This window comes from Erinaceus europaeus, unplaced genomic scaffold, assembly GCF_950295315.1.
Source record: "Erinaceus europaeus unplaced genomic scaffold, mEriEur2.1 scaffold_379, whole genome shotgun sequence".
NCBI classification, from domain to species: Eukaryota; Metazoa; Chordata; class Mammalia; order Eulipotyphla; family Erinaceidae; genus Erinaceus; species Erinaceus europaeus.
The window spans coordinates 86,165-96,019 of record NW_026647307.1 but is presented as its reverse complement, the minus strand read 5'-3'; the positions used below and the strand labels follow the sequence as shown (position 1 = coordinate 96,019).

At 41.3% G+C, this 9,855-nt stretch overlaps 1 long non-coding RNA gene across 1 annotated transcript; it reads right to left on the bottom strand.

Moving 5' to 3' along the window:
- Window positions 1-202: 202 nt before the first annotated feature.
- LOC132536292 (uncharacterized) lies at window positions 203-9,571 on the bottom strand. The gene is made up of 4 exons (XR_009547932.1): window positions 9,514-9,571; window positions 2,027-2,069; window positions 1,398-1,544; window positions 203-295 (listed from the first exon to the last, which is right to left on the bottom strand). It is a non-coding gene; the product is annotated as an uncharacterized LOC132536292 (long non-coding RNA).
- Between the last annotated feature and the right edge of the window lie 284 nt (window positions 9,572-9,855).

Genomic DNA, 9,855 nt, shown 5'->3' with positions numbered 1-9,855 from the left:
CGGGGCCTGTAAAGGGCCAGAGCAGTGTTGGTGACTGGCGTGTTGTGGGTGGCCCTGTCCCCAGAGCCCATCAGAAACTCAGTGTTAGGCTCCGGGGCAGTCTGGGTCAATAAAGGTGGCCGTGCCAGAGCCCTGTGCCAATGAATGAACATGGAGCACTGCCTGGTGCTTTCCATGTCATGGAAGGCAGTATTGTCCTCACTCCTCTGCTCCACAGCCACTGACAGACTCTTGTTCTTGTCTCTGTCAATAGAGCTGCCCAGGGTCCAGGTAGAGTCACCCCCAGCACAGAGACCTATGAACATAGCAGTGGGTTTAGCAATGGACAAAGGAGGAGCCTCAGGGAGCAGAGCAGAGGCAGTGAGAGGATGAAGGGCTTGGAGAACCAAGGGGCCAAGGGTCCACTTGAAACCATTGTAGAGGGACAGAAGGGGAGAGCAAACCCAGTCTTAAGTCTAGGAGACATGATCTCGGCATATTAGCAGGAAAATGTTTAATGAGGAATTGAGGTATGTGACCTTATGTTTTACTGAACTTAATATTTGTAACTGGAATCCAGATAAATTCAATATGGAGTCTCAGCAGAGAGAATGCCTTGAGGAAGAATGCCATATCTCCTTACACTCACTCTACACCCAGAGAGTCCTCTGAGGCTGAGCACAGGCAGCAGCAGAGAAACAGAGTCCTGTGTCACCCTGTCAGGCCTGGTCCTTCTGTGCTGGGCATTATTTAGAGGAAGAGTTCATGTTCCCTCAGTGACCAAACAAGAGAGATGCTCTATCCATGGGGGCTGAGTGGGATGACTAAACAGGCTAGCTTATTAAAATGATCTGTCTTCAGAGTTTAGGCAAGATTTGTTTTATGAATACCTCAGGGTTGATGGAGTATGAATACAACCTTGAAAGTGTAAGTCAGTTCTTCTGGATTCGCATTATCATATTAAAAATATTTTAATCCATTCTATTCTGATCCAAAAAAAATGCCAGCTAGGCCTTTTCTTACAAGGCACAAAGATTGGTGGGAGAGTTTTAGCATTATATTGGGGAAGGGGGAGGGACTGGCTAGAACGACCATTTTAAAGACACCTGATAACACATAGACTTTCAGTATAGTTTCTTGCTCATCTGGGCCTGAAGACGACTTGGGAAATGAGTCTGCTCTGGGGGTGGAATTGAGAGTTTCACTGTAACAGGAACACCAAGGCTTCTCCAATACAAGCTCAGAATAGAGTCCAGTCCATCCCTTCAACTCTGAGCTACACTGCAGCTCCACTTCTACCAGAGTCAGTGGAGACACGTATGGTTTCTGGGGGCTTCTAGGTCCCTGCCAATCCTGCCCTCCCTCCCGTGGGATTGGTTTTCAGTTTCATGAGCTTGTTTCAGGAAGGAAGATCTGACCTGGCTCAAGGCATACACAGGCACCCAGGGGGTCCCCTCTCCCCTGCTGGTCTTCACATGCGAGGCTGGGGGACTCCTGTGCTTCCTGTGGAAGCTCCTCAGTGGCTGGCATTTGGCCCACTTCATGCTCCTGCAGATGTTTGCCATCTAGATGGAGAGAAACCTCAGTCTAGGTCCAGGCTGACCATGAAGAGACTCACCTCACTGTAAGTGTGACACACGGGCCTTCTCCTGGACCTTCTGTGCAAAGAAGGCCGTGTCTCTGTGTCTCTGTGTCTCTGAACCTGACAGGAGACACTGCCCTCTCATGTGCCCAAGAAAAGAGTTGACAAAATAAAGAGGAAGATGCTCTTATACATTACTGTGCCTGGAATGCCATGAATTCCTCATGAAGAAGAGCGCTACAGAGCAAATCTGCCACAGAGAAAGAAGTAGAGAAGCAAGGACTGTCACTGGAGCCTGTTACAGAGCAGTGAGTTGGTTACTGTCTATTGAATGCACGGAGGCCTGTTGCCTGTGCTTTTCCCTGTCAGAAGGTATTGAAGCGAAGCCGGAAACAATTTACTTTGAGTCTTTGCAGTTAATGTCTCACTCCAATCAGCCTCTTCTCAGATTACCCTGACACTCACCTGCAGGTGGCTCTGTGGTTTCTTCCAGACTGGAATTCGCATCCTAGAAGAGAAGGAAGGCAGGGTCACAACAAGCTTTTGGAGTGAACAGTGGAAGAACACATTTTCCAGCAGCTTTGTTTCCTCAGAGAGAGAGAGAGAGCCCTGTGTCCAGGATCAAAGCTACTTCACCCCTGGGGGTGACTGTGGTTTAGAGTCTACACTGTAGATTTAAGTGAATCCTTAGGTTTTCAGTGCATGTTCAGAAGTGTGTTGACAAGGATATATGGATTTCTTCTTGCTTGCTCTCTAGTCTCAGGATATACACACAGGTAATTCCTAGTTGATTAATTTGTAATTAAAAATATCAACTATCTAATCAAATGGTTTGAAAGAAAAAAATGCACATTTTCCCCTACTTGAGGAGAAGCATTGCCTGGTGTATGAAGAAGCAGGAAAGTGTCTTCAGTGATGCTGAATGAAGGCCAACCCTGACATGATGCATAAACTCAAATTATGTGAAAGAAGGAATAAAAAAAAAAAGGAAAGCAGGCTAGGAGGTGGTGCAGCTGGTTAGGCACACACTTTACCAAGTGCAAGAACCCAGGGCTGAACCCTCACTCCCTACCTGTAGTGGGGAGGATTCCTGAGAGATGAAGCAGGTCTGCAGGTGTCTATCTCTCTTGAGGGGGGAGAGGTGGGTTATGGTGCAACAGGTTAAGCGTACGTAGTACAAAGTGCAAGGATCTACAGAAGGATCCTGGTTCAAGCCTCTGCTCCTAATCTGCATGGGGGTCACTTCAGAAGTGGTGAAGCAGATATGCAGTTTCTCTTTCTCTTTCAAGTATCTTCCCCTCCTCTCTCAATTTCTCTCTTTCCTATAAAAAAAGAAAAACCAAATAAATAGCCATAGGAGCAGTTGATTTGTAGTGCAGCAAGAGCCCCAGAGAGAGAGGAGAAAAAGAAAGGAAAGGAGACTTCCGGATCAGAGCTATGAGCAGCAGCATATCACTTTCTCTCCTCTCCTCTCCTCTCCCAGATTAACTAGGAATACCAAAGGAGACCTCCCGGGACTGAACAAGACAGGACTAGAATGACCACAGGAACCCACTAAATCACCGGTGAGTACAAACACGTGTGGCTGGTGACAGAGAGGAGAGAGGAGCGAAAGGAGAGTTGAAGTGACTGCTAACAGTCCAGCAGTTTATCAGTTGAGACACCACCTCCAGTCTGCTCCATGAACAAGGGGACAGCTGAAGGGAGGAGAGGACTCCCCAGAGACTCACCAAGTGCAACTCTGAGTCTCCATTGCTACTGCCCTCAGCATCTGGAGCAGCGACAGGGAGGGACACCAGGGGACAGAGATCTAACCAGGAAACTCAGAAGAAGACCTATACCTCCGTGGCATAGCTGAGGGGCTGTGAAAATCTCTTTGCATAACCACTGGATTACCTATGCCACACCCTGCTTTATCTCTTGGTCAGGAGTCAGTGATTAAGCTAAGAAGCCTACTGATATTTTAAAAGCCCTCAGGCTCCCATAGCCTACAGGGAAGGAAAAAAAGAGGCTTTTAAACCACTGAGCTCCAACTCAGGGATTGATTAAAAAACTATTGAAACAACTGGTAACTTCCACCACTGTGAACCCTTTAATTAACTTACTTAGACACAGGTCAATCCAGGCAATAGTGATCAGTAATTTGAAAAGTACTGATAAAGGGAACTCATAACATAATATATAAAATGGTTAAAACAACAAGAAGAAATACTGGAGAATCGAACCAGGACAGGAGTCCAGCTAAATGTCCTCCAGAGGGTGAAGCACAAAATAATGAGTTCAACATCCAAACATTAGCTAAGGAAATAATAACAGGAGTGAGTAAAGAATTTGAAAAAATTGTAATCAGAAATACAGGAACAACAAATGGGACTATGGAAGAAAATACTAATTATCTCATGGTTATTAGAGAGCTGAAAGCTGAAATTGCTGAGCTAAGAACGCAACTAGCTGAACAAGCTAAAACAGTATCAGAACAGGGCAACAAAACAGATGAACTCCAGAAAACAGTAGAGGGCAGAGAGAATAGAATCTATGAGGCTGAAGACAGAATTAGCAAGATTGAGGATGAATTAGAGACAACTAACAAAGAAGTAAGAGATCTCAAAAAGAGATAAATAGATGCTGAAACAACAACAGAGTCCTATGGCATGACTTCAAAAGAAACAATATATGCATTATTGGCATACCAGAGGAAGAAAGAGCAGGAGAGGAAGAAAGCATTTTCCAGGCCATAATAGTTGAAAACTTCTCTAGTCTAGACAACATCAAAGACATAAAGATTCAAGAAGCCCAGAGGGTCCCAAACAGAATTAACCCAGACCTAAAGACACCAAGACATATCATACTTAGAATGGAAAGGAATAAGGATAAAGAAAGGATCCTGAAGGCTGCAAGGGAAATACAAAGAGTCACCTACAAAGGAAAACCCATAAGATTAGAAGCAGACTTCTCCACACAAACACTACAGGCCAGAAGAGAATGGCAAGATATCTATCGAGTGCTCAATGAGAAAGGCTTTCAACCAAGAATACTATATCCTGCTAAAATGTCATTCAGACTCGATGGAGGCATCAAAACCTTCTCAGACAAGCAATAGTTGAAGGAATCAACTATCAACAAGCCTGCCCTGAAAGAAGTTCTGAAAGGTCTCCTATAAACAATCAGACCACCACAAATAGGACATATATCAAAACACTCTAAAACTCTACAAGAGTGGCCTTAAAATATCTTCAATATTTGATATCAATTAATGTCAATGGCCTGAATTCACCTATTAAAAGACACAGTGTAGGAAGATGGATCAGAAAACACAACCCAACAATATGCTGTCTACAGGAAGCCCACCGAACTCAACAAGACAAACACAGACTTAAAGTGAAAGGATGGAAAACTATGATACAAGCCAATGGCCCAGAAAAAAAGTGCAGGAACAGCTATACTCATATCTGACACGATAGACTTTAAAATAGATAAGATTAAAAAAGATAGGAATGGACACTACTTAATGCTGAGAGGATCAATCAAGAGGACTGAACAATTATTAACATCTATGCACCCAATGAGAAGCCATCTAAATACATCAAACTTTTACTGAAAGAGCTACAGCAATATATTAACAGCAACAAAATCATAGTAGGGGACTTCAACACCCCATTCTCTCAACTTGACATATCATCCAGGCAGAATATCAGTAAAGACATAAGGGAGATAAATGAAGAGATAGATAAACTAGAACTATGGGACATTTGAAGAGTCATTCATCCCAAGAAACTGGAATACACATTTTACTCAAATCCACATGGGTCATTGTCAAGGATAGACCATACATTAGGCCACAAAGACAGCATCAGCCAATTCAAGAGCATTGAAATCATCCTAAGCATCTTCTCAGACCACAGTGGAATTAAACTAACACTTAACAAGAAACAAAAGATTAGTAACAGTGCCAAAATGTGGAAGCTCAACAGTACACTTCTTAACAACTTCTGGGTCAAAGAGGAAATCAAGGAAGAAATCAAAATGTTTCGAGAGTTCAATGAAAATGAAGACACAAGCTATCAAAATATTTGGGACACAGCTAAAGCTGTCCTAAGAGGGAAGTTCCTAGCTATACAAGCACACATTAGGAAACAAGAAAAAGCACAAATAAACAGCCTGATTGCACATCTTAAAGACCTATAAGAAGAAGAACAAAGGAACCCTAAAGCAACCAGAAGGACATAAATCACTAAAGTTAGGGCAGAAATAAATAACATTGAGAATAAGAAAACCATACAAAAGATCAACGAAAGTAAATGTTGGCTCTTCAAAAGAGTGAACAAAATCGACAAACCTTTAGCCAGACTCACAAAACAAAAAAGGGAGAAGACCCAAGTAAATTGGATAGTAAATGAAAGAGGAGATATCACAGCAGACACTGCAGAAATTCAACATGTCATGCGAGACTTCTATGAACAACTATATGCCACCAAGCTAGAGAACCTGGAAGAAATGGATGATTTCCTAGATACCTACCAACTTCCAAAACTAAGTAAAGAGGAAGTGGATAACACAAACAGGCCCATCACAGCTAATGAAATTGAAACAGTTATCAAAAATCTCCCCAAAAATACAAGTCCTGGACCAGATGGCTTTACAAATGAATTCTACAAAACCTTCAAAGAAGAACTAATACCTCTACTTTTAAAAGTCTTCCAGAAGATTGAAGACACTGGAATACTCCCTGCCAGCTTCTATGAAGTCCATATCTCTCTGATACCAAAAGCGACAGGGACACAACCAAAAAAGAAAACTACAGACCAATATCTCTGATGAACATAGATGCGAAAATATTCACCAAAATTCTACCCAACCGGATACAACAGTATATCAAAAAGATTGTTCATCATGACCAAGTGGGGTTTATCCCAGGCATGCAAGGTTGGTTTAATATATGTAAATCAAACAATGTGACCCACCACATCAACAAAAGCAAGACCAAAAAAACACATGGTCATATCAATAGATGCAGAGAAAGCCTTTGAAAAAATACAACATCTCTTTATGATAAAAACACTACAAAAATGGGAATAGATGGAAAATTACGAAGATAGTGGAGTCTATATATAGCAAACCTACAGCCAACATCATACTCAATGGTGTAAAACTGGAATCATTTCCACTCAGATCAGGAACTAGACAGGGATGCCCACTATCACCATTACTAGTCAACATAGTGTTGTAGTTCTTGCCATAGCAATCAGGCAATCAGGCAGGAGCAAGGAATTAAAGGGATAAAGATAGGAAGAGAAGAAGTCAAACTCTACTTATTTGCAGATGACATAGTAGTTAACATGGAAAAACCTAAGGAATCCAGCAAGAAGCTTTTGGAAATCATCAGGCAATAAAGTAAGGTGTCAGGCTACAAAATTAACATTCAAAAGTCAGTGGCATTCCTCTATGCAAACACTAAGTTAGAAGAAATTGAAATCCAGAAATCAATTCCTTTTCCTATAGCAACAAAAACAATAAAATATCTAGGAGTGAATCTACCCAAAGAAGTGAAAGACTTGTATACTGAAAATTATGAGTCACTACTCAAAGAAATTGAAAAAGACACAAAGAAGTGGAAAGGTATTCCATGTTCATGGGTTGGAAGAATTAACATCATCAAAATGAATATATTACCCAGAGCCATCTACAAATTTAATGCTATCCCTATCAAGATCCCAAGCACATTGTTAGGAGAATAGAAAAAAATGCTACAAATGTTTATCTGGAACCAGAAAAGACCTAGAATTGCTAAAACAATCTTGAGAAAAAAGAACAGAACCGGAGTGACCACACATCCAGATTTCAAACTGTATTACAGGGCCATTGTCATCCAAACTGCTTGGTACTGGAACATGAATAGACACACTGGACAGTGAAATAGAATTGAGAGCCCAGAAATGAGGCCCCACACCTATGGACATCTAATCTTTGACAAAGGTGCCCAGACTAGTAAATGGGGAAAGCAGAGTCTCTTCAACAAATGGTGTTGGAAACAATGGGTTGAAACATGCAGAAGAGTGAAACTGAATCATTGTATTTCACCAAATATAAAAGTAAATTCAAAGTGGATCAAGGACTTGGAGGATAGACCACAAACTATCAGATACTTAGAGGAAAATATTGGCAGAACTCTTTTCCGCATAAATTTTAAAGACATTTTCAATGAAACGAATCCAATTACAAAGAAGACTAAGGCAAGTATAAACCTATGGGACTACATCAAATTAAAAAGCTTCTTCACAGCAAAAGAAACCACTACCCAAACCAAGAGATGTCTCACAGAATGGGAGAAGATCTTTACATGCCATACATCAGATAAGAGTTTAATAACCAGCATATATAAAGAGCTTGCCAGACTCAACAACAAGTCAACAAATAACCCTATCCAAAAATGGGGGAGGACTTGGACAGAATATTCTCCACAGAAGAGATCCAAAAGGCCGAGAAACACATGGAAAAATACTCCAAGTCTCTGATTGTCAGAGAAATGCAAATCAAGACAACAATGAGGTATCACTTCACTCCTGTGAGAATGTCATACATCAGAAAAGGTAACAGTAGCAAATGCTGGAGAGGGTGTGGGGTCAAAGGAACCCTCTTACACTGCTGGTGGGAATGTCAATTGGTCCAACCTCTATGGAGAACAGTCTGGAGAACTCTCCGAAGTCTAGAAATGGACCTACCCTGCAATTCCTCTCCTGAGGATATATCCTAAGGAACCCAACACATCCATCAAAAAAGATCTGTGTACACATATGTTCTTGGCAGCACAATTTGTAATAGCCAAAACCTGGAAGCAACCCAGGTGTCCAACAACAGATGAGTGGCTGAGCAAGTTGTGCTATACTATATATACACAATGGAATACTACTCAGCTGTAAAAAATGGTGACTTCACAGTTTTCAGCCGATCTTGGATGGACCTTGAAAAATTCATGTTATGGGAAATAAGTCAGAAGCAGAAGGATGAATATGGGATGATCTCACTCTCAGGCAGAAGTTGAAAAACAAGATCAGAAATGAAAACACAAGTAGAACCCAAAATGTAATTGGCATATCGCACCAAAGTAAAATACTCTGGGGTGGGTGGGTGGGGAGAATACAGGTCCATGAAGTATCATAAATGACATAGTGGGCGTTGTATTGTTAAATGGGAAACTGGGGAATGTTATGCATGTACAAACTATTGTATTTACTGTGGAATGTAAAACATTCATTCCCCAATAAAGAAATAAATTACTTTAAAAAAAAAGAAGAAGAAAAGAAAGGAAAGGAAAGGAAAAGAAAATTGAGGTCAGTATTTTCTCTTGACTTGAAAGGGCCATCCCTAAATAGGGTTTGGTGTACTGCAGCAAAGTAAAGGACTAGGGTGAGTGGTCTTTCAGGTGCTGGTGCATGATGGGGGAGGAGGAGCTGGGCTGGGGGTGAGAGTGTTTTGCAGAAAACTGAGAAAATATACATATGTGCCAACAACTGTTTACTGTTTACTGTAAACCAGTAATACCCCCTTGAATAAAAAGTAAACAAAAATCCTTTCCAGGGATAAATTATCTACAGAAAAGAATGCAAACCACTTTGTATATGCAAGAGTTAATTGGAAAAAGAAATCCATGCTAATAGAAAAGCTGCCTCGTGAAAATTATTTGGTGCAAGAGACATCAAGGATGGATATTAGGGGAAATCTGAAAAAAAAAAGGTAACTTTTCAGATGCAGTGTTCTTTCCAAGTTTGTCATGTGACCACCAAGGATTGTTGCATATAGTCCCAGCTTCCTTTTCTGTGTATACACAGACGGGTGTGTCTGTAGAAAAATACACTTTTCTGTCTGGTACATTCTGGGTTCTTCCCTCATATCTAGACCTCTTTCTGTCCAAGGCAGGAGCTTGGATTGTAAGTTCTAGTCTTAGAAATACTTACAGTGATGTCTTCCACCTGCTTTCGGGAGGTGTTCTGGATGCCCAGAATCTCATTCTGAATGTTGCTAATCAAGTCCACACTGACCCAAAACAGAATATCTGTTAGATTATTTTCAAGTCAACTTACATTTTGACTAGTCACTTCAGTCTTTTTCACTACATTTTCAAGATATCAACATACTCAGCAAGATCTAATGAAGATATATGCAAATGTATTTCTGGAAAATGAGAGCAATCCTAGAAAACATACCTATGTTGTCAGCTCTATGAAATCAGGCCTACAGATCCTGTCTTCACAGCTTTCCTGCCTGGAGTCCAGGCCAGAACCTCCCTGGGCTGTAGG